Genomic DNA, 27,694 nt, shown 5'->3' with positions numbered 1-27,694 from the left:
TTTATGGACAAGGGTCTGGTACCCTTGTCCACCAACATTCACCACTGGATGAGGCAGGACTGCAGAGCTTAGACCCCATCCATTGGTTGTGGGATCACTTAGCTCTATCTATCGCATGCTGCTGCCGCTGTTTAGCATACAAGTAGTCCTGTATTTAGCTCCACCAGGTTGAAACCTTGTTTTAAGTATGCCTGGCGCTGCTCCTGGCATGCCCTCCTGCACTCTTCATTGAACCAGGGTTGATCCCCCAGTTTGCTGGTAATGGTAGAATGGGGGATATGCAAGGCCATGAGGTTACAGATTGTGGTTATATATAATCCTGCTGCTACTGATGACCCACAGCACCTCTTGGATATTTTGAGCTGCTAGACCTGTTTGAAATCTATCCATTTAGCATGGTGCTAGTGTCACACAACCCGATAGAGGGTATCCTCAATGTGAAGATGGAACTTCGCCCCTACAAGGCCTGTGTGGTGGTCAGTCCTACCAATACTGTCATGGACAGATGTATCTGTGACGGGTAGATTGGTGAGGACAAGATCAAGTAGGTTTCTCCCTTGTGTTGGTTCCCTCACCACCTGCCACAGACCCAGTCTAGCAGTTATGTCCTTTAGGACTTGGCCAGCTCAGTCAAAGATGGTGCTACCAAGCCACACTTGCTTTTGGACATTGAAATTGCTATAGGATCTGAGAGCAAGCAGGGTCTTGCTTTAACATCTCACCTGAAAGAAAGTATCTCTAACGGTGTAGCTCTCCCCGTTATTGCATTGGGGAGCTTCAACTTTGATGTTTTGCATTCATGTCCTAAAGTGGATCTTGAACACACAGCCATTTGACTCAGAGACAAGAGTGCTACCAACTGAGTCATGGTTGACACCTTTTACTACATAATCTCTACTACAGTGTTGCCTAAATTAGACCACATATCCACATAGGCCACATACTAATTATCAGAGTGGGGTAGTGAATGCTAAGTGAAATTGTGAACAAACAACTGTGCATTTTAATGCTTGAGAAAATTGTTTTGGCGAGAAATACTAAAACCATTTACTTAGGGGAACAGTAAAGTTTAAACAGCCTTAAGAATTGAACTAAAATCTGCAATGAAAGCGATTTTCCAACAATCCACAGCAAAACGAGGCTACAGCACCAGCTCTGCAGTTCCATGCCCCGCCATTAGAGGGGGCTGGACTTCATTAGGTGCCTCCGATGACAGAAATTCTGAGTGTCTCCAAATCGTTTTATCTTTCCTGATATTTTCAATGTTTGAACTGGAATTGATCCTGTATACATGGCTATAAAAATTATTATTCATCTTCAAGAATTTTTGTAACTAAATTTGTTATTTGGAAAAGTGTAAATTTGATTGGAATGTTTAAATTCATTCATTTAAATTTGAAGGAAAATGTCCAGATTGTTAAACTGGAATGAACAGTTACTGGAGCAGCCTCAACTCCTGGAGCAGCTGTGATTACTTTTTTTTTGCAAGTGCTGCATAAATATTTGTCCTGTATTTGTTAACACAAATAATATGACTGTGTCACCAATATCATTGTCAACAGTATCACTGGGCGGGATCTTCCATCCTGGAGTAGAAGTTAAGCGGCAGGACCAGAAGTAACTGTCACTTTGGCTAACGGGCAGGACAGCTTTCCTCGTGCGATTATATGGTGGTCAGTTAATTAGATATGCACACACGAGGAACGCAGTGAATCTTGCCCTGGGGGTGGACATGAAGTCGATTCCCCCGCCGTTACCTCACAGGGTTGAAGGCACAGGCACCATATTTAAAGAACAGGTATTCATTCCCTGCAAGCCATGAGCCTCGCTGGGCATCTGTTTGTGTTTAGTTCAGCAGCTGCGGATATATCCTCTCTTCTCCTGCCCCCTTGCTTTTTTTTCACCTGCTGCTCCCCTCTCTGTACCTGCCCCCTTTAGGATGCCCTCATCTTTCATCAGCACCCTGCCCCCATGCACAATGTCAGACCACAGATGGTGAGTGGCCCCATGATGCCTCGCTGCAGGTCCTCCTCCAGGCTGTCCGGGAAAGGCCATAGCAACAGGAGGCCCTCCCGAGTGACCAAGTTGACTTGGGTGCAGGTGGCAGTGCATGGCCGTGGGGCCCACAGTAGAACCTTGGTGCAGGGTAATTGGCACTTCATTTTCACTGCAAGGTGGCACTCAGAAGAGCAGCAAGCAATGTAGATGTGTGAGTGCAGAGGGATGCCAGACAGGGGCTGGAGTTGCAGATCTCAGCATTAGATCGGAATCGCGGACTGAATGTGAGAGCCACACATGCTCCGCAAGGATACCTGTAGGACAGTGTGCATACGTGTGGAGCATTTATTAAGGTGAACACAGGAGGACACATGTCATAGGCATGCTTATTTACCAGTTATGGACCCTTTGGGATAACACCCAATCCTTCTGTCTGAAGGAGAAAAGAGCTCACAATCAGTGTGAGTGAGAGAAGAATGGAGAAGGGTTCTCTGACCAAAGACTCCTCATGCTGAACGAGGAGGAGGCTACAGAATTGGCAGTGAAGGACCATGGCTGAGAAGTTGCCGATGGAGAGGCCAGCTTCTCCATACAGTCCAGTGAGGATGCCTCCAGGCTTGTGCTGACCAATGCTCATACAGGATTGACGCATGAAACCTAGCTGGGAAAAGGGATTATGCTTAACCATGAGCTAATTCTTTGCATTCTCCGCTGCAGGTTCTGAAGCCAAAGTCAAGAAAAAGAGGCTGAGAAAGCCTACCCACAGCTCCACCAACACCTCCACTGCAACCAGGTTGTTGTCTATTTCGGCGATGTATTGATGACAGGATTCACTGAAAAAGAGCTTTTGCAAACTTAGAAGAAGAAGTCTTAAAATGTTTCTTTCAAGTTGGAGTACATTTAAAGAAAGAAAAGTGCACATTCCAAGTGAGGGAGGTAACCTATCTGGGTCACCGGATAGATTCACAGGGCCTCCACCCAGCTGAGGAAAAAGTGAGAGCCATAAGAAAGGCACCTACAGTAAAGAACATCTCAGAGCTCAAATCATTCTTAGGATTCATCAGCTATTATAAGCGGTTCTTATCCAATTTGTCAACAGTGCTGCCCCCCCCTGCATTCTCTGCTCAAAAAGAACCAACGTTGGTCTTGGGAGGTGCCCCAGAAAGAAGCTTTCATAAAGGTGAGCAATTGTTGCATCGTCCAATCTATTAGTGCATTATGACCAGATGAAGGAATTGGTGCTGACATGTGATAAATTTCCCTATGGAGTGGGAGCAGTGCTCTCTCATCGGATGGACGACGGCACGGAAAGGCCAATAGGTTACGTATGAAGAACGCTCACCACAGTGGAAATGGGATACTCACAGATAGAAAAAGAAGGTCTGTCCATCATCTTTGGTGTCCAGAAATTTCACCAGTATGGACACGGCTGCCATTTTACAATTGACCACAAACCATTGCTAAGATTGTATAGTGAGAAAAAGGTTATACCACCCATTCTCAGCAAGAATGGGTTTTAACTCTGGCAGCATATGAATACGCTTTCGTACATAGGCCTGGCAATCAAATCACAAACTCCGATGCCCTTAGCTATTTGCCTTTAGAAGAAAATGATGAGCATGCCCCATTCCACAGGAACTTGTCTTACTGTTAAATTTCTGACATTCCTTGCCGGTATGTGCTCAACAGATCAGAGACTGGACAAGTTGGGACCCAGTCCTCTCTCAAGTACGAAAACAAGTGCCACATGGTTGGTCACAGGGGCCCATACCTGATGAAATGAAGCCATACTTCAGCAGAAGACATGAAATAAGCAGCCAGGATGATATCTTATTGTGGGGAGCCCGAGTGATAGTTCCTCCAAAGGGAAGTGAGCCCCTTTTAATTGAACTTCACAGTGTCCATCCAGGAATTTCCCAAATGAAGACCAAAGCACACAGCTATCTATGATGGCCAGGGATGGATAGCAAAATAGAGAGTTTAGTAAAGCACTGTCTGCAATGTCAGCAAGTGCAAATGTTACCAGTGACAGCTCCATTACGCCCATGTGAGTGCCCAGGTAGACCCTGGGTGCAGCTACACATTGACTATGTTGGACCTTTCCTGGGAACAATGTTTTTGCTCATTGTCGATGCCCATTCAAAATGGTTGGACGTATATAAGAAAACTAAACTGGTGATTTCTTGGCAACCATCTAGCATGCTTTCTCTTTCATTACAGGACTACCCCTTGCTCAAGAACTAGTGTCACTCCTGTGGAGTTATTGTTGAAACGTCGTCTCAGGATGGGATTGAGTTTAATGCCCAATTTAGAGGGGAAAGTGGAAAGGGGTCAGGGAAACTAGAAAACTAGACATGACTGGCATAGTCGTTGAAAGAAATTTACCATCGGAGAGCTGGTATACATGAAAAATTTTGGGGACGGACCAAAGTTACTGGGTGAAAAAAATGTGGTGACTGGACCTCTATCTTACCATATGGAGGCGGAAGGCTGCATCATCTGTTAACATGTGGACCATTTAAGGAAGAGAGAGACAAATCACCAAGATTTGGTTCCACCAGTGATCATGACCGGGTCTGAATTTCCTGTTCAGGATTCCCAACCCAGGACTGACATGTCTGCTGTTCCTGTAAGAGTTGAGGATACAGAACTCCAAATGCCCACCGAAGTACCTGATGTTCAGGCAGCTTTTGAAAAGGAGGTACCTGATAAAGAATCTAAAGTTGTGGAGCTGTGACGTTCCACATGTACCAAGAAACCACCTGAAAGACTGAACTTGTAAATTCCTTACCCGGTGTAAATATTATATTGTCTTGAAAAATATGTACTTGTAAATATAATATGTATAGCCAAGTTAGAGCGAGAGGAATGTATTACTGATGAATTTATTTAGTGTGTAATGTACCTTTAAGAATAGTACTTGTTAAGGAAGATCACATGATATGTAGTAACCAATAGGAGAGCAGCTCGGGCTACCTCAGCAGTCAGTGTAGAGATGGAGTTGCAGTTGTGTAGTTGCTGCTGAGTATATTGAAAATCAACTTAATGTTTTCACCCACAAAGTGTCTGCAGATCAACTCTATCATTAATAGTCCAACTTGGCCACCCTACAACAGAAAGGTTAATAAATTGTAAGGGCACAAAGGTGGCACAGGTATCTCATCACTGTATACATGAAACTCACTTGTACATATATGTTTTCTTTCATTTTATTCATGTATGTTGTATTTTCATATTCTGCTTTTTGCTGCAATTGCTGTATGAATTAAAGGGCGGGGCACTTCATTCCTGATCAGACCTGGATGATATGGGCCTATGGCTACACCATTTATTGTGTGACATCATCAGTAGTGGCCTCTCTGAGTGCACTGACATGTGGAGGATTGAACCTTGGGCATCATTTGTAAAGTTGTGGCCTTGGAATGCACCTGGAAACCCATCAGGTACTGTTCACCCAATTATCATCCTTCTGAGGCTGTTGTACTGAATAGCGTCTGCAACAGAGTCATTGCATGTCTTGTTGGTGTTCACATACTGGTATTATGATACCTTGTATGGATCAATCTGAAATGAAACACATCTTACTTGCGCAAAATGTGTTGGTCTGACAACATTGCAGCATCGGTGCCAGCAGGAGTGCAGCATTACCTGTATAACACTGTCTATTCCCTCTGGCACCTGGGAGGAAAAATGTTGCAGGCCCTTGGCACAAGCAAGTCCATGTGCATGTTAGATGGGAAGTTGCATACACTCTTAGTTTGGCAGGGATACACTCATCTCTCATTGACACATTTTTCAAATGGAGGCAACGCCTTGCAAAGAACTCTGCCATGCGGACACCAACAAGACATACAATGACTTTGTTGCAGATACTGTTCAGTACATGGAGACTGGAGCATTGACATTGGAATTAGAATGATTGTGCAGCCTCCTATCACTGCTGAACTTCCCTCCATCACCCTCGAGCCACAGTCCGACATTCTAGCTTTGACCTCAGATACCTTCCACCCACCCCTTATTAGCCATGACCAGCTGTCAGGGACCCTCAAAGTCCCCAGTCAGCATTGTGCTCCCCCAACCCACAACTTGCCATCCATTATGCTAGACACTCCCTTTATTATCCTTAAGCTTCCTTCAGTTAACCTCAGGTCTTAAAGCCCTAGGTATACCTTCTCTAGTATATCCCTTGCTCTTCCCACTGTCATTCTGGACCTGTGGACTTCTGACATTGAGGTTCCCTGCATGGTCCAGTATCCTCCCTATCAGCCCCATCACCAACCCCCTCCACAACCACCATCACTGTGAGTGCTCGTGGTGCTGCCTCCCTTTCTTCTCCCATGCCTCAATCAGAAGTTGCCCTTCAGGGTGTACTCTCCTCCAGCTCTCGACTTTGCTGGTATCTGGCTGGAAGGAGACCCTTGGGTCAGATGTCAATGCTACTATGTTAGTAGAATAAGCATGCAGAGGAGAACACACCTAAGTATGGTTCTCATCTGGCTGACTCATGATTATTAGGGTGTCCCTATAGTCAGCCAATTATGCTCACCAACTTCCCCCATCACCCTTGACCCACCCAATTCATTTCCCTTCTGTTACCCTTGAATTCCCACCCCCTGTTACCCTTAAGCCTATAACTATCACCTTCCATATGCTACATGCCTTCTCTCCCCTCTGAGCCTACACCTATTATCGCTCTCATGCTCACCTTGACTCCTACCCTTCCTGTTATCTCTGCCACCTGTTTTGTCTACTTCTGTGACGTTCCCATTCGACCATCTACTACCTGACCATTACCATGGACTTGCCATCCTACCGCATCTCAATCCCCCTTCTCACTGTCACTGTTTCTTCCTCTGCCCAATACTCTCAGCCCAACTCCCAGGATCTCACCATAGACAGCACTGACCCCGCCCTTTAAGACCATCTCCCTCCCACCCTCCCTGCTTGGAAACTCCCTCCCCAGAGCTGGTGTACTGGTAATTTGTAGGTTGGCCGAGTTGTGCTATTAATAATAAAGTTGATCTGCAGACCCTTCTTGCATGGAAACATTAAGTTTATTTACAAAAACGTAGTAGCAACTACATGTGTGCTTTCAACTCCAACTCTACCTCTACACTGACTGCTGAGGTAGCCCGCACTACTCACGTATTGGTTGCTACAGATCATGTGATATTGCCTAACAAGTATTATTCTTAAAGGTACATTACACTAAATAAAACCATAGTAACTACATTCCTCCCCCTTTAACCAGCATATACATATATTTGAAAGTACATATTTTTCAAAACAACATAATATTTACACTGGGTGGGGAGTTTACAAGTTCAGTCTTTCAGGCGGTTTCCTGGTACGTCTAGAACAACGCAGCTCCACAACTGCAGATTCTATGTCAGGAATCTTCTTTTCTGGAGTTGCCTGAGCATCAGGTGCTTCAGTGGACACTTGCAGTTCTGCATCCTCAACTCTTACAGGAGCATCAGACATGTCAATCCTGGGTTGATTGTCCCCAACAGGAAACGTAGACCTGGTCATGATCACTGGTAGAATTAAATCTTCATGATTTGTCTCCCTCTTCCTTAAATGGTCCACACATTTATGGATGATCCAGACTTCCACCTCCATGTGGTAAGATAGAGGTCCAGTCACCACACTTTTTTCACCCGGTAACCACTTTGGTCCTTCCCCGAAGCTTTCCACATATATCGACTCAACCACAGTAAATTTCCTCTCATGGCTATGCCAGTCGTGTCTAGTTTTCTGGCTTCCCTGACTCCTTTCCAACCTCCCCTCTAAATTCATTATTACCAAGCTTAGTCTCATCTTGAGACAGCATTTCAACAATAACTCCGCAGGTGTGACACCTGTTTGTGTATGAGGGGTAGTCCTGTAATGAAAAAGTAAGCGTGCTAGCTTGGTTGCCAATGAATCACCAGTTAGCTTACTTCATGCCTGCTTTGAACGTTTGAACCATTGCTTCAGCCAGTCCTTTTGAGGAAAGGTGGTAAGGTGCAGCTTTCACATGAGTGATATTATTGAGACTGATAAACCGTTGAAACTCAGCACTCGTAAATGCCGTGCCGTTATCGGAAACAATTACTTCTGGTAGTCAGTGAACAGCAAAACTCAGACGTAGTTTCTCAATTGTAGCAGCCAATGTTGGTGACTTCACTTCACATATGTCCAACCATTTTGAATGGGCATCGACAATAAGCAAAAACATTGCTCACAGGAAAGGTTCACCATAGTCGATGTGTATTCACACCCAGGGTTTACCTGGCCATCCCCATGGGTGTAATGGGTCTGTCACTGGCAACTTTTGCAGTTGCTGACATTGCACACAATGCTTTACTAAACTCTCTATTTCCCCATTCATCCCAGGCCACCATAGATAGCTGCATGCTATGGTCTTCATTTGGGAAATTCCTGGGTGGGCACTGTGTCGTTCAATTAAAAGGGGCTTCCTTCCCTTTGGAGGAACTATTCCTCATGCTCCCCACAATAAGATGCCATCCTGGCTGCTTATTTCATTTGTTTTGTTGAAGTACAGTTTAGTTTTGTCAGATATGGGCCCCTGTGACCAACCGTGTGGCACTTGTTTTCGTACTTGAGATAGGACTGGGTCCCAACTTGTCCAGTCTCTGATCTGTTGAGCACATACCAGCGAGGAATGTCAGAAATTTAACAGTAACACAAGTTCCCGTGGAACTGGGATGTGCTCATCATTTTCTTGTAAAAGCAAACGACTAAGGGCATTGGTGCTGGCGATTTGATTGCCAGGTCCATGCATGAAAGTGTATTTGTATGCTGCCAGAATTAAAGCCCATCGTTGTATTCTTGCTGAGGCTATGGATGGAATAACCTTGTCCTCAATAAACAATCCTAGCAATGGTTTGCGGTCTGAAATGATTGTAAAATGTCATCTGTGTACATACTGGTAAAATTTCTCGACACTAAAGATGATGGACAGGCCTTCTTTTTCTATCTGTGAGTATCCTTTTTCTGCTGTGGTGAGCGTTTTTGACACATAACTTATTGGCTGTTCCATGCTGTCATCCATCCGATGAGAGAGCACTGCTTCCACTCCGTAGGGAGATGTATCACATGTCAGCACCAATTCTTTCATCTGGTCATAAAGCACTAATAGACTGGACGAGTGCAACAATTGTTTCACCTTTATGAAAGCTTCCTTCTGGGGTGCCTCCCAAGACCAACATTGGTTCTTTTTGAGTAGAGAATGCAGGGGGTGCAGCACTGTAGACAAATTGGGTAAGAACTGCTCATAATAGCTGATCAATCCTAAGAATGATTTGAGCTCTGAGGTGTTCTTTGGTGCAAGTGCCACTCTTATGGCTCTCACTTTTTCCTCAACCGGGTGGAGGCCCTGTGAATCTACCTAGTGACACAAATGGGTTACCTTCCTTTCGTGGAGTGTGCACTTTTCTTTTTTTAAACACACTCCAGCTTGCAACAATGTTTCAAGACTTCCTCTTAATTTGCCAAATGCTCTTTTTCAGTGAATCTTGTCACCAATGCATCGTTTAAATAGACTACTACCTGGGGCAGTCCCTGCTTTCCATTGAAAGATGGCACAAATGGAGGAGACATCAAAAGGCAATTGTGTATATTAGTACAACCTTTTGTGGGTATTAGTTGTGACAAATTCCCTGAAGGCATTATCCAACTTTAGTTTTGATAAGCATGACTCATGTCAAGCTTTGTGTACGGTGTCCATCCTGCTACCTTGGCCTACTGGTCTTAAATTTTTGGAATGGAGTGCCTGTCTATCTTAGCTACTTTACTGACTGTCAGTTTGTTGTCTCCACAAACTCAGATACTTGGTCGGGTTTAAGGACGGAGACTATGTGTGCTGCCGATTCTGAGACCTGAACAGGTTGTATAACGCCCAGTTTCTCTAGTCTGTTCAGTTCAGTGTCGACTTTTCCCTGAAGGGCATCTGGTACCGGTCTTGCCTTCATGAAGCGCGGGGTTGCTTCCATATCTACATTAATGTTGCCCAGCAGGTCCTGGTTTTTCCCTAGTTCATCCTTAAAGATGGTGGTGTACTTTCTAAGTAGCTCTGGTAGCCCACTTGCTCTCAACTGGAAAATTGCAGCCCATTCTAACAATCTCCTTTAACCAATTTTGCCCCAGAAGGCTTGGCCCTTCACCTGCTACCACAATCAAGGTTAGCTTTGTTGATTGGTTGCCATAATGGACAGTTACTCTACTTATGCCATTTGCTTGAATGTCGTCACCCATATATGTTTTTAGCTTGGCATCTGTTTATTCTAAACTTAATTGATTTTCACCATTATTCATATATCTGAAGGTATGTTCCCTAATTACTGTAGTGGAAGCTCCCATGTCCACTTCCATTCTAATAGGTTTGCCATTTACTTTCACTGTGACAAATATTGATTCTGTCTTTCCAACTTTCAGATTAAACAACATGTAAATGTCTGAATTTGTTGTTTCAGGCTCTTCTACATTGTAGATTTCATTGGGCTTCTTCTTTGGTTTACAAGCCTGCTTGAATCTTTCCTTGCATTGCTTCATCATATGTCCATTTCTCTGACAATAGTAACATTTGATTATTTTAAACTGACAATCACTAAAAGACTGATTGTTTCCACCTCTATTAAAATTATTCTTTGATTTCGTTGCTAAGCTATTTTTCTTTATTCTTTGGCTAGCTTCTCGGCAGAGCCTTGCTTTTCTGTGCCTCTTTCAGCTGAGGTTTTCCGGCCAATGTGGAAGTCGGCACCATTTTGCATATTCTCTATTGCTTTTGAATCTCTTACTACACTTTCAATGGCCAACACTATCTCTAGTGCCTTCTTGAAATCCAGATTCACTTCAGTCAATAATCCTTTCTGAATAGTGTGATCTTTCACACCACACACTAAACAATCTCTGAGCATGTCATTCAGAGGCGTACTGAACTCACAATGTTCCGTTAGCTGCATCAAATTTGCCATGTAGCATGCAATTGTCTCACCCAGGGCTCTGTTTTGTGAATTAAACCTGAACCTGTGCATCGTGACTGAGGGCTTTGGTGAAAACAACCCTTCATGAGGTCCACCAATTCACTAAAATTTTTTGAATCTGGGCATTGGGTGCCATAAAACTTCAAATCAAACCATAGGTTTTGCTCCCACAAGTACTCAAGGATCACTTGCCTCATCTCTGCCCCCGTAAACTCGTTCCTTTGAAAAAAGAACTATATATTGAGACCAATTGTCTCTGGCAGGTTCAAAAGGATCAATTTTCCAAAAGTGTGGCATTTTGAGAGAGGATGACTTCTTCAATTCTAACAGAGTTTACTACTTACAATCACTGTACGAGGTACAGTGCCAATTTCTTTCTAACTTAATTTCTTCTGTTCAATCCTGTTTTATCCTTGTTGCCAGTTTGTTGTAGGGTGGCCAAGTTGTAACGTTAATGGTAGCATTGATCTACTGACATCTCTTGGGTGGAATCATTCAGTTAATTTACAATATACTCAGCAACAACTACACATGTGTTTTCAACTCCAACTCCAACTCAAACTCTCTACACTGACTGTGAAGGTAGCCTGCCCCACTCTCCTATTGGTTACTACAGTTCATGTGATCTTGCCTAACAAGTATTATTCTTAAAGGTATATTACACACTAAATAAAACCATAATTACTACAGGTAATGTCACTCGACTATTAATCCAGAGGCCTAAGCAAATGCTTAGAGGACATGGGTTCAAATCCCACTATGGCAGCTGGTGGAATTTGAATTCAATTAATAAAAAAATTAAGTTATCTGCTTGCAGATAATTTACTTTGGAAGGGGAGCTTAATTCTGGTGAGATTGTCTTTTAATTGACATGCATTACATAGGAATGCATGCAAAAGATCTTCCTGATGCTTGCCGTCAGGAAGTTTGACCTTCCTTCAAACTTTCTTGAGCTTAATGACTTAGTTTCATTCCACCTTCAGGAAGCTGATTTTTGGCCTCCAAGTCTATTAAGTTCCCCCACCCGCCTTGCTTCCCCTCCCGGGAGCAGCACAAGATGCCGTCCAATGTGTCACCAATATGGCTGTCATCAATATCACTGGAATATCTATGTTGCCGTGCTGCTGCTATGTCTGATATTAATGTCACTGTGTCAATATCACTGCCACCAATATGACTGTGTCACTGATGGTATCACTGTCATCAATATCACTGTTTTACAAATATCACGGTGTCATTAATATCATACTGTATGTATTTTGTATGTATACATCCTGTATGTATGTATCATACACTATTGTATTTTTCAGCATCAAGATTGTCTCTAATATGTTTGCATTTTTAAATCAATTTTAACATAAGTGAAGGTAAACTTATCTTCCATGACCCTTATTATTAATACAGCATATTTAATAATTGCACATTTTGTAAAATATTCTTATGAGTACTTTAAGCATTTAACAAGCTCATGAATGTGAATATATAACATTATAAAATGTACCTTGCTGTTAAACTGACTATAATTAGCCTGATGAATGTTGTTATTGGAGGTGACTCAGTGGCCTGTTCAAGGAGTTAATTTAAGTTCTAAGTGCTTGTTAATCTGCTGGAATAACCAAAAGGCAGCACAACATATTGGGCAGAATTTTATGGCTGATGTGCGGTTGGCGGAGCCCACATGTCAGCACTTAAAATGTTGCACGCTGACGTCAGGTGAGCATCCCGACGTCAGCACAGGGCATCGCGATATTTAGGTATGCGGGCGCGCTTTGAAGTGCTATGAAGCCCACCATTAATTAAAGGCCTTGTTAAGGCCCTTAACTCGGCAATTGACGCTGATTTTGAGGAGCCTGTTCTATCTTCGCCTCGGCGCACGGGCCCAACGGGCTGGCGGGTAAGTGATTTTTTAACAAACCTCATCCACGGGCGGGATATGTCGGCTCAGAGGGGTTGTTAATGATTTTTCTGAAGTATTTAATGCAGAAAGTGTTTTAAACTTGCCTGTGTGATTGTTAGTAGCTCAGATTGATTTCCAACAGCTTTCTCTGTACTTTGAAGCTTCAGCTCAGCAGTCTGCGGACAGTAATCTTTATCAGGCCTGCAGCTTTCCGGAGGCCTCCATTTAGCCTGGGTATGGGTTCTGACATCTCCACTGGAGGCAGCTCCTCTGATCCCGACCTGGATGCATGCTGGCCTGGAGAGTTGGAGTTATGAAGAAACATTGCATACACTTGCGACCTTTGCTGTGGAGCACAGGAGATTGACAGGTCACATTATTGACCTTCATACCATTATGAGGGGCATAGAACATAGGACAGAAGGCAACATTTCTCCTTGGCGCAGGGATGACTAACGTGGTTGCATTTATTTAAGTTGAATGCCATGAGATTGACAGGTGAGGTGCTGAGGACCTTTTGGACAGAGTAATGTGGGACGCACTGGCTGAAAGGGTGGTGCAGGTACAAACCCTCCAAAGATGCAATAAGTCTTTGGATGTACAGCAGCGATGCCCTGGCATGTTAGGCCATGGGGATAGTGATCAGAAATGGGATAAGGTGACTTTGGAAGGTGCTAGAGATGCACATCCTCAAGGGGCTGAGGGGCCTTTCTGTGTGACCCATACATCTGACTGTATCAGTCTGTGAATGAGCAGTTTTGGTGCATTAGCGATTGCAGCAACCATCAGTGGTTTGGATGGTGGGGAGACAGAGTGGATGGGACTGTGGCCTCAAATACCTGGCCAGCCTCACTGACACCTGCCGACCTGGCCGCCTGCCTCCTCCCCAGCTCCATGGGCTGCTCCTCATAATTGGTGAAGCGCTGCAGCACGGCGTGCCCACCACCAGTCCACTGATGCTCCCGGCTATTGCTCTCAGTTTTTGCCTGCAGAACATAGAAGAGCATTTATTGGGGCTGATCACTCAAGTACTCTGCACACGCACGCCGCACCCCAACCACAGTGGCCCATCTGAGGCCTCCAGCGGCTCCTGTCCACACTACTGGTGATCAGTCCCCAGAAGATAGTACAGCTGCTCCCAACCCCCTCACCCAACAGCCACCTTGGACACATTCAGCGTCCATCACTTTGAATAACACACGGGTCTTAGTGCCCATGGCAAGGAGGTGCAACTAGGCGCGATTCTGAGACCAGCAGATGGCTCTTGGCCCCGACACCTTGAGGCTCCCCTTCCAACATCTCATCACCATCAATAAGATATGCGTTGGAGTTCTGAGTATGTGTCTAGCTGCCTCCCCTGCAGATTGCCCCCAGACTACTCAAATGCGATAAACACTAACATATGCTGCAGGGAGAACCCATCTTCTCCTCAACCACTAAGGCCGATGTAATTATGATCACTGCCTGTTTGCCCACCCAGCATGCACCAAATGTCCAATGTAGTAACAACACTAAGATCTGGAGTTGGAGGGGTGGGGGGTACTGCTCGATGGCCTACCCTGCAGTCTGCCCCACTCCTCCTCCTCTGCCCTCACCTCTTGTGCTGCCCAGTGACTGGCTATGGTGAACAGCCTAAAGGAGGCTGCCTGGCCGTTCTTTATACAGATTAACAATTCCCCATTGGAACCAGCGGTCTGAACACGCCCGCCGCTGATTTAATTTTCCTGATGAACACGGGAGTCTGCAACGCACTGGGAGGGCCTTAATTGGCCCGCCCGCGCAAAATGGCGGCGCGGCCCGTTTCGGCAGCTGGGATCAGCTGACCGCCCGCCACCAATTCGATCGGGCCCGCCCGCTTGCCAAGGGCAAAATTCAGCCCATTGAGCTGAGGCAGTCTATTTTGGTGATCTGAATGGTGTGTTGAAGATTATCACGTCCCCGTAAGCACTGATGGAGTATGCCACATCTATAAGTAGGGTGCAATTAGTGGATGAATTAGATCATCTCATTTAGACCACAGTCCTGCCAATAAAGTTTTCATCCAAGCAGAATAAAATGTGTTTGACCTTTCAACTGCAGAAATCTGCCTCAAAGAAAGCAGATACCGGATTTAAGTAGGAAATGAGAGGAAACAGACATTTCAGGCTGAGCTGAGATAAATCTAGTGCAATGAGTGGCAAATGGTCTTTTACTGCATACATATTTCTATTATTTGAGGTATATCATTCCAATTGGCAAGAACACACAAAGTACATTTTTGAGTCCCTTACAGCAGGCACAGAGACTCATGTGCCAGTTCTGCATATGAGACAATCAGTAGCATGTTGTGACAATGTTCTGGCCATTATTTTAAATAATTTGTAAATTGTCTGTCGTGTGCACCCACATTTTCAATATTTGCTCCCAATGGGTTTGTCAGAAAATTACCCCAAAGGACACCAGATATCCAAAATGAAAAGTCTGTCACCATAATAAAACAATGTTATGTTTGGCAATGCAACAGTCACGCTGCTCACAAAGTAATTCGTTATGGGAAGTGTATTGCAACTTTTCAACATGAAAGGGTGCTATATTATTGCAGGTACAGATAGGGGTAAATTTTCTCAGACAAGGAAAGACATACTGCAAATGCTGAAAATCTGAAATGAAAATGTGAAATGCTAGAAATAATCAGCAGGCCTGGAAACATGTGTGGGGAGAGAAACAGAGTTAACATTTCAGGTCGATGGCCCATCATCTGAACTGGAAAAAGTTAGAAATGTAATAGGTTTTGAGGAAGAGTTAGGTGGAAAAAGGAACAAAAATAAGGTCTGTGATGGTGTGGAAGGCAGGAGATTAAACAACAGAAAAACTAGTCTTACAGAGCCAAAGGGAATGGTGGTAGGGCTGTCCCGCCCCATTTCTGACACATCCTATTTTCATCAGTAGAAGAAAGAGAGCAGAATGTAATTCACACATATGGAAACCCCAATCCAGCAGAACCACTTCAATTAAGGGCAGAGTTCAAACAAACACCATTTTTGCTGGACTGAGGTATGTTTCCCACAGTATGTGACTTACGATTTTTAAGGCTTGATATAAATGTGTAAAAGGTGATTATGGTTTGTGGAACTGTCAAGCTGTCCAGTTAATTAAATACCTTGCCCTATATATTTTGAAAAAAAATACAGTCTGCTGCCTCTCTCAGTTGAAATCAAATTGCTGTTTTCAATTTTAATAGCTGTTTGTTGACATAAATCTAAAGGCTTTCATTATAGCATTATTACTGTTTGACTGCTTCCACAAACAGTTTGACTGACAGCTCCAAGAGGTTTTTAAGGGATTAGATGTTTTTGATGTGGGAAATGAATACAAAAGTTCATTCTTACAAGGGATTAAGTACTTCAAGGTATTTAAATGTATTAAATGGGCTTTTGTTAATAATGAGATTTTTTTTATAGATAGTGAAGCCTGTAATAGATACTTAAGGCAGGATTTTACTTTTGTCAGGTGGGTGCGGTGGGCGGGCCTGGGAGCAGAAGCGAAACGGACCGCTGCCCATGATTGGTCCCCGACCATGGTTTCATGCTGGTTGGCCCATAACTGGCCAGTCAGTGTGAAACGCAGGCTGAGAACCTTAGCGCTGCCAGGTGGGTGTGGGAGGAGAGCAAATACTAAAGTCTGTGCATCCTCGGGCTAGTGCGCATTGAAAGCTCCTGGAAGGCACAGAGCTGCCTCAGGGAGCTGAAGAACTTTACAATCAAAATAAATATATTAAAAATAAGGAAACATGTCCCCAAATGTGACCCAGTCACATCAACAGGGGCATATTAAAAATTACGTTTAAAATTTTTTTTTTGTCAATTACTGTTGGAAACCTCATCTTGCCCATGGATGAGATTTCCTAAATAACCCAAAGGCTGCTTGGCTGATTTGCCCGTCCACCAACCGTAAGGTTGGATGGGCAGCAAAAAATACCACTTAATTGATTGATTAATGGGCTCAATTGCACACGTAATTGTTGGTGGGCATGCTGCCAACTCTCGCATGCGCCTGCCGACTGAAATATCACAAGAGTGCGCGATGACATTGGGATGCACGCCCAACATTATCACATGTTATTTTACGCCTGACCAGGTCAGGTGTGTGCCTGCCTGCGGGACGTAAAATTCTGCTCTTAGAACATTTCTCAGCTTGGCTCCTAAGACATAATAAATACTGGGTGAATTGACATGGAGAGTTCAAGGGTAAAGGGTGGTGGGTGGGGGCATAGGTTGGCATGAGTTGGCACTAAGCTGGCATAGGGGCTATAAGGGGCCATGCGGCGGCCATGCAGAGGGTCGAGAGGTATAGGTTGGCATGGATGGGGCATGGAGAGTGGCTGCACATATTGTCCACTATTGTCAATAAACTCCTAAGAATGTCTCCCTGCCTGTGGCTCCTTGTTCTGATGAGCAGTGTTCTTGTGACTCAGATGTGAAACCTTTCTGCACAAGATAAAAGGCAGGTGTTTCAGTCCAGAGCCTCTTTCCTGTGCTCTGTGCAGCCTTCAAACCACAGCAATGGTCCTGCCTCACACTCGCTGGAAACATTACTGATACCTGCACCTTGGTGGTGCTGGTCATTGTTGCCTGGATGTAATGGGCAGGTGCCACAGATTTCTCTCATTCTCTCTGTGTGTTCCCAGCACATTTAAGGTGGGGCTGGCCTCTATCACACCAGCATCTGTGACCAGTGATGCTGTGCACCAGCTCCTGAAGGGCTGAGGTGTTGAAGGTGGACACAGCATCAGATGTGTCTAAAGTTTCATGGCTGTGACTCAGAGATGGTCCTGGTCATGGAGCGCAAGCAAGCTGCCCTCGGCCAGACAGGAGTCAGACATTCTCAGAGGCTATGTGAAGATCTACGGAGCATCCTCACTGCATGTTGTCATCATCCTCCTGCGATCGAGCGACTATTATGGCCTCCACTGTATCTCCATGACAGGATCATTCTCACAGAGGGTATTGGCACTGAGATAAGCCAGACTGGAGTCAAACGTTCACAACTGCAATATGAGGATCTACGGGGACACCTCACTGCACGTCGTCATCATCCCCCACAAATCTGGCAGCTACGAGGGCCTCCCGAGTGCGCCTGCCTCGCCTAGCCAGTGCGAGAGCCTCATCCCCGTCAACATCACCACAAGGATCCCTCACCCTCATCCACATCAGCATCCTCATCGGAGGAGACGTGCAGCTCCTCAGCCAGTTCCTCACCCTGTAACAGCACCAGGTTGTAAAGGGCACAGCAGACGGTGACTATGCCTGACACCTTCTGTGGACTATATTGTGGGGCTCCACCAGACCGGAACTGCATCTTCAGCATCCCAATGGTCTGCTCCACCAAGTTGCGAGCTGCTGCATGAGCTTCATTATAGCGTCGCACTGCTGCAATCTGAGGCCACCATACGGATGCCATCAGACATGTCCTCTGCAGGTAGCCCTTGTCCCCAAGGAGCCATCCCTGCAGCCTCTGTGGACCCTGGAAGACTGCAGGATGTGTGAGTGACTCAGGATGCAGGCATCGTGCACACACACTGGAAACCATGAGCACACCTGCAGGATGCATTTCTGGTGGTCGCATACCCCCTGCACATTCAGTGCAGTGGGCTTTCAACTGCCCTTGTGGTTGACGAAGTCCACTGAGTGTAGCGATGGAGACCTGAGCACCACATGAGTGCAGTCAATCGCACCCTGCACCTGTGGGAATCCCAAGATCAGGGAGAGTCCAATGGCCCTTGCATCCTGGCTGTCCCGGTCCCGGGCGAAATGCACAAAGTTGTGTGTCATGGAGAAGATGGCATCTGTGACCTCATTTGTGGCAGGCGGATTGTGAAATCCCACAGAGGTCACCTGTGGATCCCTGAAAGGAGCCACTGACATAGAAATTGAGCACCACGGTCACTTTCATAGCCACTGGCAGTGGATGGCCTCCATGTTCCCTTGGCGCCAAGTCCTGCAGTAAGTGGCAGATGTGAGCCGCCAGGTCCCTAGACATGCGCAGTCATCGCCGACACTGTTTCTCAGTCATCTGCAAGAACGGCATGCGGTGTGTATAGACCATGGGTGTCATTAGGCACCGACCAGTCACGGCTCGCTGTCGCTCCTGGGCAGTGTGTGCGGGAGCCCTAGCTGGCCCTTCTTCATGAGGTTGCTGCTCCTGCCTTTGCGCACCCAGGAGCCTCGGTTGCCCTCTTCCCAGTCTTCTATGGTCTCTTTAGGCCATCAGGTACACAGTTAGGATCCATGATCCTAACATGGTCCTCCTGCAGCACAAAAGAGAGCGAGATATGGTTATCATGGCTGTACTTAGCACATTTCCTGGCCCTGTGTGACCACCCCTTTACTCTTCCTAGAGAGTGTTGGTCACCCCTCGATGGCCAGAGATGTGTGCACTGCATGGCTGCCCTGTCAACCTGCGACATGGGCGACACTGGTCCAAACCAGAATGCTGAGATTGCAAGGGGCTGTGAGTGCCTCTAGCAGTGACTGCTATATGGCCAGTGTTGGTGAGGAGATTGTACAACGTGTGCAGTCCAACTGCTCCCCAGTCCAATAAAGTGGTGGCGGACTCGAAGTCTTTGCCGGGAAGGTAGGGGGTGCGGGAAAGGCAGGCTGGGGAGGGGGCGGGGGTAAGTTATGAATCATCTTTGGTGCCTACTCGTTGTTTGCATGAGCAGGCAGGCTAGGAGCCTGACCCCAATCATATCACTGTAGCTGTGCCTGACCTGTCTCAGTTGCAGAGGCATGGTCAGTTTATACAGGTGTTCCTAATGCGTGGCCACATCCTTCGCTTACCCTAACCCTCACCTCGATTACCTGTGCGTGGGATGCAGTGCCAGAGCAGCACTTGACCCCCCCACCCTTTAGCAGTCCCCTCCGAGGCTGGCCAGCACTTACCCTTGGACACCTCCCCACCCCCCGCAGTTGCCTCCAAGGCTGGCGAGCACTTGCCACCTAACACCACCCCCCACCTCAGCAGTCGTCTCCAGGGACAGGCATAGAGGGCATCAGTTGCTCCCCCACCCCCAGAGCCCCTGAGGCCTGTAAACAGCAGGTGAGCTGTGGAGAACGTTGCTGCTCACTCACCTCAATTCCCCCAAAGTGAAGGCTGCCAAATGCACATCACCTGTGTGCTGTTGTGAAACACATTGACGTGCTTTCCCATCAACCTGGATGGATGATTCTGCGGGGGCCCAAGAGCCTTGCGGAATGGCCTTTTAATTATTTGCTGATTTATTACAGTTAGCTCCCCACCAACCGATGGCAAGAAGCGCAGCCCAGCACTGGTAGGCTGATTGGACGATCGTGACCTGCCTTCATGCCATCATGAAGCAGGTCACGCCATATATTCCGCGCATGCCACCTTTCACACCCACCGCCAGGGGGCTCGGAAAATTCTGCCCTCTGTCTCAAAAGGTGGTGGAGGCGCGGTCACTGAATATTTTTAAGGCAGAGGTAGATGGAGTTATATTAGGCAACGAAATGAAAGGTTATTGGGGGCTAGATGGGAATGTAGAACTCAAAACATAAATGGCCTACTTATACTCCTGTTTCCTATGTTCGTATGTTTGTGTTTTATTATGCAGAATTAAAGTACCTAGCAAGAATAAAATGAACCATTATTATTGCAGAATCCTGATTTTCAGATATTTGTGGGGGCACTGTTCATTCAAACCCATAAAACATCAAGCTGCCTGTTAGTAAAAAGGGACAGCTGATCATTTATGACATACTACTTTTAAGAAGGATGCAGGTTTGCTCCTCTTCACAGAAAACATTGATGGGAACCTAGGAACAACTGTGTGGTTTAGGAAACAAAGGAGGCTAGAATCAGATTATGACTTAGACATAAAAAGCAATGTTCCAGTGAAGCTCAATGCAAACTGGAGGAACAGCACCTCATCTTCCGACTAGCCATTTTACAGCCTTCCGGACTTAATATTGAGTTCAACAACTTCAGATCATGAATTCTCTCCTCCATCCCCACCCCCTTTCTGATCTCCCCTTTTGCAATAATTTATATTTTTTTTATTTTTTAATATATATTTTTCTTTTCCCACCTATTTCCATTATTTTTAAGTGTATTTCCATCCATTGTTTTATCACTACCTTTTAGTCTATTTCAATCCCTTCCCCCCATCCCACCCCCACTAGGGATATCTGTCACTTGCTCGTCTTGCTTTCTACCCTTAATGTCATCATTAGCGCATTCCTTAGATGATATCACCACCGCCAACACCCCTTTGTCCTTTTGTCTATGACATCTTTGGCAATCTCTTCTTTGCCTCCACCTATCACTGGCTCTCTATCCAGCTTTACCTGTCCCAACCCCCTCAACCAGCTTATATTTCACCTCATTTCTATATTTCTTAGTTCTGTTGAAGAGTCATACGGACTCGAAATGTTAACTGTATTCCTCTCCGCAGATGCTGTCAGACCTGCTGAGTTTTTCCAGCTATTTTTGTTTTTGTTTCAGATTTCCAGCATCGGCAGTAGTTGGCTTTTATAAAAAGAATAATATTGTGAGGCATTTCATTGTTCTAGCAGAGACTGAAAGCATTGGAAGAAATGGTAAGGTGGGGGTCAGACAAGTTCTAAATTAGGGTTACAGTGCATGTATATGATTGTGCTGTGTGTGGTAAATAAGATTTATGAGCTACAGTTGCAGATAGCCATGTGGAAGTTTGATGCTGATGCGATAATAGAACTGGCTCATCAAAGTGCAGGGCCGGGCACTGTAGGGGATGGTAGTGTGTGTCAGCTTCACCTCTAACTTCTGAGCGGTCCGAATTGCTCCCACTCCCTGGGTTCTAGACCTTGGACTTATTTGGGGGTTGTGCCAAAGTGCAGCAGACAACTGGTTTTGGTGCAAGAAAAAAACTGGGTTTATTGAAGTCACAAATGAACTTATAACATTAGGATTACACTGAGATTATACAGACCTACAAAGTACACTTTGTTAAGAATGGGGAACACATAGCATAATGAGGGAAAATCACGATATTAATCCCCTTACCCTTGTCCCACCCCCAAAACCTAACTAAATTGAACTAGGAGAGGTCAGGGATCATGCTCACCAACCAGGGTTCCTTGACAGTTCAAAATCCAGCCAGGTAAGCCAGTTGCAGTTTTGGGGTATGCTCTTTGTGTCCTCTGGGGCCTGCCATCACCACATGGTTCTGGTCTGTGGAATCTGCGAAAGTTCTTCAGTTGGGTGGAGGGCGCGGTTGTGGGTGGTCGATCTTTGTGGAAGACTGTGGTTGCGGCCTTATTGTCTTAGGTTAAGTCTGTCACCCCATGCCCCTCACCGTGATGTTGCCTGCGGGCCTGCAAACCACCAGATCTCCTCCCTCTGCTTGGCTCAGCTACCTCTCCCTGTTTAAACTCTGCTTCAACTGCTACAAAACTGCTCAGCCTCCTCCCCTTCGTAACTGGTGGCCCAGTTATGCTGTTTTTCAAATTTCTTATCTGAAATCCAAATCAAGGTTAGTTCTTTGTCTGATTTTGGTGGGCCTCTTCAGGTGATTGTTGTCTTGTTGTTTTTAATGGGCTCGCATGATGTTTATCGTTGTCTTCCTGTCCCTGAAACTAGTCTTGAACTGAAAGCCATTGTATATGTGGAGTATTGATAGGTTTGCATAATTGCATTGATTGCTGCCTTCCTGCCTTAGTAGTTAGTAGTGATTATTTATGCAAGATTTTGATGGGCTTTAGTTTCATGTAAGATGAAGGCTTTCTCTGGGTTGATTGTTTTAAAGGGAAGAATGCTTATTCTGTCTCCTCTTGTTGTCTGGTTTCAGGCAACAATCCACACTTCATTCAACAAGCATGGGCATGTCCAGTCACAGGCCTTCATGGGCCTAGCATCCTGTCTGCAGGGTTCTACACTTAACTCAGCAGTTGGGTCCTCTGCCATAAAAGTTCAAAAGTCATTTCCTTGTTGATGATATGAAAAATGCGGGAATTTTGAGAACCCTTCAGCACTAAATATTCCTGGATACAAGGTATTCAGGAATGGTAGGGAGGGAAAGAAAGGAGGAAGGGTAGCAGTATTTTTTAATGAGAACATTAAAGTGCTGGAAAGAGAGGATGTCTTAGAGGGTTCAAGAACAGAATCTATTTGGTTAGAGTTGAGGAACAATAGAGATACCAATGCATTCCTGAATGTATTTCATAGGCCACCAGCTAATGTGAAAGATATAGCGGAACAAATTTGCAAAGAAGTTACAGGAAGCTACAAGAATTATCCTAATGTGGATTGAGACAGTAGTTGCATAAAGGGCTGAGAGGGGCAAGTTTCCAGAGTGTATCCAGGAGAATTTTCTACATCAGTGTGTTTCCAGTCCAATGAGGAAGGGGACATTGCTAGATTTGGTTCTGTGAAATGAGGTGGACCAGTGGACCAAGTGTCAGGAGGAGAACATTTAGAAGACAGTGTATGATCATAGTATCATAAGGTTTAGGTTACCCATGAAAAGGATGAGGGGCAATCCAGAGTAAAAACAATTAATTGGGAGAAGGCCAATGACAGCAGGGTGAGCATGGATCTTGTCCAGATAACTTGGAGTCAAAGATTGGCAGCCAAAACTGTAATGGAACATTGAGCTGCATTTAAAGCGGAGATAGTTCAGGTGCAGTTGAGGTAGCTTCCCATGAAGGGGAAAGCTAAAGCAAACAAATCCAGAACTCCCTAGATGACAAAAGAACTAGAGAGTAAGATGATGCAGAAAAAAGGGTGCATATGACAGGTGTCAGGTAGATGATATAATTGAGAACCAGAATTAACAGAAGGTTTAGAGGAAAAGTTGAAAAAAACAGATAAGAGAAGAAAAGAGGGAATATGAGAAAAGATTGGCAATAAGATAAGAGGAATTTAAAAGTCTTCTTTGGCATATTAACAGTAAAAGGGCGTGGAAAGGAGTAGTGGAGCCAATTAGGGACTTAAAAGGGGATTTACGCATTGAGGCAGGGGGCATGGTTGAGGTGTTAAATGAATACTTTTCATCTGTCTTTACTAAGGAAAAAGATGCTGCCCAAGTCATGGTGAAGGAGGTGCTAATTGACTAATTGGAGGAGCTAAAAATTTATAAAAAAGAAGAATTAGATAGACTAGCTATACTTAAAGTTGACAAGTCACTAGGACCAGATGAGATGCATCCAAGGATACTGAGGGAAGTGAGGATGGAAATTGCAGAGGCACTGGCTGTAATTTAACAATACACCTTAGACACAGGGGTGTTGCCAGAGGTCTGGAGAATTGCAATTGTTACACTCTTGTTCAGAAAAGAGTATAAGGATAAGCCCAGCAGCTATAGGCCAGTCTGTTTAATTTCAGTGGTGGGGAATCTTTTAGAAATGATAATTTGGGGAAAAAATAGCAGCCACTTGGGTAAATGTGAATTAATTAAGAAAAGCCAGTGCGGATTTGTTAACGGCAAATCTTGTTTAACTAATTTACTTGAGTTTTTGATGAGATAAGAGAAAGTTGATGAGGCTAATGCATTTGATGTGATGCACATGGACTTCCAAAAAGCAATTGATAAACTTCCACATAACAGGTTCACGTAATAAAAGAAGTAGCAGCATAGATACAAAGTTCGCTGAGTGACAGGAAACAGAGAGTAGTGGTGAACAATTGTTTTTTGAAGTGCAGGGAGGGGTGCAGTAGGGTTCCCCAAGGTCAATGTTAGGACCACTACTTTTCATGATCTAGGGTGGAATTTTCCATGCCTGCTGGCATCGGCAGCATCTGGCAGCATGAGCGGACAACATGGCGAGAAGGTCAAAAATCTCTTTCACAATGTTGTGAAACCAGTTTGCAATCGTCCCCTGCCCATCAATGGTTTCCTGATGTTGGATGTTGGGAACCTCACTGTAAAACATCTGCATATTATTATAAGGCCAGCCTGTTAGACTCAGTCCCCGGACGCTGGATCACCCGAGCACGTTGGTGTGCAATTACAGTGATGTGTTTCACAACAACATATATGAGGCGTGCACTTGTCAGGCTGCACTTCGAGGGGAACTCAGAGGTGACTCCACAGTAACGTTGTGCAACGCTTGACAGGGTCGCCTGTGGGACCTCAAGGTTGAGGCCATGCATTCAGGCAGGGGCACAGGCAAGTCGCTTTTTCTGGCTGGCTGACAGTGTGGTGCTGAGGAAGGGCTGCTTTGCAATTGAGGTGACATGGGGAGATAAGGACTGCACTGCGGTTGAGTCGACTTAGGGGGGCCAAGTGCTGCACTGCAGTTGAGGGTAGTGCACAAGCACATGTGGAATGGGTGGGAGGGAAGTGGCCACGCATCGGAATGTGCAATGTACAAAATGATCATTTCTCTGCAGCTGAGACAGTTTCGACACAGCCACAGTGATATTTGTGGAGTTGGGCTTCTATAGCATTTCTGCCCACTCAAGCAACACAGAGGCATGAAATTGGCACCAAGTGCTCCTGAACCTTGCAACCCTCAGGCACAGACTGCAACTATTGAGTGTTTTATGGACTGCAGAACAGTTGGGCGACTGGGCACATTGTACAACCTCCTTGTGAAAGCTGGCTATGGACAGTCACTGGTGGAGGCGCTCGCAGCCCCTCGCAATGTCAACATTCAGGTTTGGACCAGTCTTCCCCATGGTTCAAGCTAATGGAATAGCCTTGCAACGTGGGTCAGGAGAATGTCTGTGTCTGAGCTGAGAGCACATCATGCAGCTCAGTGGGGAAGGCTGCCACCAATCTGTCAGGTGGAGTGGTGGGGGTGCTTGGGACTTTGCGCAGCCATGCAGTGCACTAATCCCCGGGCATCCAAGTGGTGGCCAGCACTCTCCGGGAAGCATTAAAGTTCCTTTAAACTTAACCAAGAGAGGTCCTTAGAACACCAAGCTAACCCATGTGCCTGTCTCTTTTATCCTGCAGGAGGAGTACATCAGGAGCTTGGAGCCTGGTGACCTAGCCTCATGGCGTACAGAGATTGGAAACAAAGGGGAAGAGAGCGACTGAGGCTCCTGGCTAGGCAGAGGGAGGAGCAGCATCCTTAGGAAGAGGGGTCGGTTGGGGCTCCCACACATGCTGCCGACGAGCCACAGTGAACCATCGCTGTTTGTTGCCTAGCTAGACCCAGGGTCTATAGACACCGCCTTTCATTCCTGCAGATTACTGCGAACCAGTGTCGCCGAAGACTGCGCATGTCTAGGGAACTGGTCGGTCACAACTGGGATTTGGGCCATAGGGACATGGAAGGCATCCATTGTCCATGGACTTGAAAGCTGAGTTTTTACTCCAGTGGCTCCTTTTAGGGCTCCACAGGTGACCTCTGTGGGATATCACAAGCCTCCACCCACAAATGCATCCATGAGGATGCCATTTTCACAAAGGCACACATCTTTGTGCATTTCACCCGGGACCAGGAAAGCCATGACGCAAGAGTGCTGGGATTTGCGCAGATCCCGGGTGTCCCACAGGTGCAGGGTGTCATCGATTGCCCTCACATGGTGATCAGATCTCCGTCACAACAAGCAGTCAGCCATGTCAACCGCAAGGGATTCCTTTTGCTGAATATGCAGCTGCTGTGCAACCACCACAAACACATCCTGTAGGTCTGTGCTTGGTTCCTGGGGATTGTCCATGACTCCTATATCCTCAGCCTGTCTCAGATCCCTGACATCTTCCAGGGTCCACCGAGGCTGCAGGGTTGGCTCCTTGGGAATATGGACTACCCACAGAGGACATAGCGATGATACCCATGTGGCTGCCTCAGACTGCAACAGGGCTAAGGTATAGTGAGGATCAGGCTTCAACACCCTGGTGGAGCAAACCATCGTGATGCTGGAAATGAAGTTCTGGTGCCTGGACTGGTCTGATGGAGCGCTGCAATATAATCCACAGAGGGTATCATGCATCATTGTCATCTGCTGTGCCCATAACACCTGGCGCTGCAACGGGGAGATGAGCTGGTTGAGGAGCAGATGGAACAGCTGGAGGTCTCCTCCAATGAGGAGGACATCAATGGAGGTGAGGGCAAGGAGGTTCTCAAAGGCAACGACGACGGTTATGAGGCCACTGCACTGGCCAGACAAGGCAGGTGTGCTCAGGAGGTGCTCATAGCTGATAAATTTGTGCAGGATGATGACAACATGCAGTGAGGACACTCCATAGATCTTCACATAGCCTTTGAGAATGTCTGACTCCTGTCTGGCCAAGGGCAGCTTGCTTGCACTTTGTGCTCAGGGTCATATCATAGAGACGCAGCCATGAAACTTGAAGTGCACCTGATCCTTTGTCAGTCTTCACCTGACCCTTTCAGGAGCACAGTGTCACTGGTCACAGATACTGAAGAGATGGGGGCCAGCTCTACCTTAAAGGCGCTGAGAGCACACAGAGAGAATGATGGAACTCTGTGATGCCTGCCCATGATATTCTGGAAGCAATAATAAACACCATTGAGGTGCAGGCATCAGTAAAATGTCCAGTAAGTGTTAAGCCTGACCATCACTTTGGTCTGAAGGTTACACACTGCACAGGGAAGAGGCCTTGGACTGAGACACCTGCCTTTATCTTGTGCCGAAATGTTTCAACATCTGAGTGACATAAACACTGCTCATCAGAACATGGAGCCATAGGCGGGGAGATATTCTTGGGAGTTTATTTACAATAGTGAACATTATGTACAAGTGATTAACACCTATTTGCAGGCTGTGCAACTACATCATCTTAACCTTCCTAACACTGCCGCTATGTCTTGGTGCTCCCCCAAAATCCACAGCAGAGGTGGAGGTAGCCAGCTGACTGCTATGC

This window comes from Carcharodon carcharias, chromosome 3 (genome assembly GCF_017639515.1).
Source record: "Carcharodon carcharias isolate sCarCar2 chromosome 3, sCarCar2.pri, whole genome shotgun sequence".
Classification (NCBI taxonomy): domain Eukaryota; kingdom Metazoa; phylum Chordata; class Chondrichthyes; order Lamniformes; family Lamnidae; genus Carcharodon; species Carcharodon carcharias.
Note: the sequence above shows the minus strand (reverse complement) of the source record.